The 2,097-nt window shown below is 47.3% G+C and overlaps 1 non-coding gene across 1 annotated transcript; it reads right to left on the minus strand.

The window, feature by feature from the left end:
- Positions 1-255: 255 nt before the first annotated feature.
- LOC114219223 (U6 spliceosomal RNA) lies at positions 256-362 on the minus strand. The gene has a single exon (XR_003611343.1). It is a non-coding gene; the product is annotated as a U6 spliceosomal RNA (small nuclear RNA).
- Positions 363-2,097: the final 1,735 nt, after the last annotated feature.

The following is a 2,097-nucleotide window of genomic DNA, read 5'->3' on the forward strand; positions in this document are numbered from 1 at the left end:
TGGCTTTTCTTAAATGGCTTTCTCCCACCTCAGGGACTTTGCCTATAGTAAGGCCCTTCCCGTCTCCGATGGTCACTATTTAACTTCCCTGGTTAGCTTTCTATAAAAGACCAACCCTACATGTCCTCGTTGGCAACTCTGTTGGGACCCCTCTTACTCTTGAGAGCTTTTTCTGTATCTTCACTTAATAAACTTCTATCGCTTTACTCACACACACAAAATAATAATAATAAAAATTTTAAAAATAAAAAATATAGAAATATGGAAATCTTCACAAGTTTACATGTCATCCTTATGCAGGGACCATGCTAATCTTCTCTGAATTGTCTCAATTTTAGTATATGTACTGCTAAAATGAGCAGGTTTTTTATAATTGCAGTACATACATATAGCATAGGATTTAACATTTAAATAATTTTTTAAAAGATTTTATTTATTCATTTTGGAGAGGGAGAGCGCGTATGCATGGGTAGCAGGGGGTTGGGGGGGCGCAGCCAATGGAGAGGGAGAGAGAGAATCTTAAGCGGGCTTTATGCCCAGAGCAGAGCCCAGTGCAGGATTCAGTCTCACCACCCTGAAATCATGACCTGAGCCAAAATCAAGAGTTGGATGGCTGCTTAACCCTCTGAGTCACCCAGGTCCCCTAGGGATTTTTTTTTTTTTTTAAAGATTTTATTGATTGAGGGTCGCCAGGGTGGCTCAGCTGTTAAGCATCTGCCTTCGGCTCAGGTCATGATCCCGGGGCCCTGGGATCAAGCCCCGCATCGGGCTCCCTGCTCCGCGGGAACCCTGCTTCTCCCTTTCCCACTCCCCCTGCTTGTGTTCCCTCTCTCGCTGTGTCTCTCTCTGTCAAAAAAGATTTTATTGATTGATTTGACAGAGAGAGAGAGAGAGAGAGAGCACAAGTAGGCAGAGCGTGAGAGGAGCAGATTCCCCACTGAGCAGAGAGCCTGACGTGGGACTCGATCCCAGGACCCCAGGATCATGACCTGAGCCGAAGACAGATGCTTAACCGACTCAGCTATCCAGGCACCCCTAAAGATTTTATTTTTAAGTAATCTCTACCCCGCCGCATGGGGCTTGAACCCACAACCCCGAGATCAAGAGTCTCATGCTCTACTGACCAAGCCAGCCAGGTGCCCCTATTTAGGTCATTTTTTTAAAAGATTTATTTATTTATTTATTTGACAGAGACAGAGAGAGCAGGAACACAAGCAGGGGGAAGTGGGAGAGGGAGAAGCAGGCCTCCCACCAAGCAGAGAGCCCGATGCAGGGCTCAATCCCAGGACCCTGGGACCACGACCTGAGCTGAAGGCAGATGAATAGCGACTGAGCCACCCAGGTGCCCCCATTTAGATCATTTCTAAGGGTACAGTTCAGTGGCATTAGGTGCATTCACATTCACATTGTTATGCAACCATCACCACCATCCAACTCTAGAACTTTTCCTTCATCCCAGTCTTTGTTAGCTTGGGCTACTATAACAAACTATATATGCAGGGTGGCTTAAACATCAGGCATTTATTTATTACACTTCTGGAGGCTGGGATGTTCAAGGTCAAGGTGCTGGCAGATTTGGTGTCCGGTGAAGGCCCTCTTCCTCATGGATGGTCATCTCCTCACTGTAACCTCACATGAGGGATGGGAGCTCTCTAGGGTCTATTTTACAAGGGCACTAATCCCATCAAGAGGGTCCCACTCTCCTGACCTCTAATAGTTTCTTGTTTTTGTTTTTGTTTTTTTAATTTGAGAGAGAGAGAGAGAGAACGAGACAGGGAGGGGCAGAGGGAGAAGCAGACCCCCTGCTGAGCAGGGAGCCCGATGTGGGGCTTGATCTTGGGACTCCGGGATCATGACCTGAGCCGAAGGCAGTCGCTTAACCAACTGAGCCACCCAGGCGCCCCTCCTGACCTCTAATGTAAACTTAATCACCTCCCGAGGGTCCCACCTCCAAACACCGTTACACTGGGAGTTAAAGGCTTCAACATATGAGTTTTGGCAAAACATATCCAGCCTATAACAATCCCAGACAGAAACCCTGCACCTAATGAGTAAACAACTCCCCCGAATTCCCTCTCCGTCTGACCCCTGGCATCC

Source organism: Eumetopias jubatus, unplaced genomic scaffold (genome assembly GCF_037043125.1).
Source record: "Eumetopias jubatus isolate StellerSeaLion01/CBP00866 unplaced genomic scaffold, mEumJub1_p1.0 scaffold_16, whole genome shotgun sequence".
Lineage (NCBI taxonomy): Eukaryota > Metazoa > Chordata > Mammalia > Carnivora > Otariidae > Eumetopias > Eumetopias jubatus.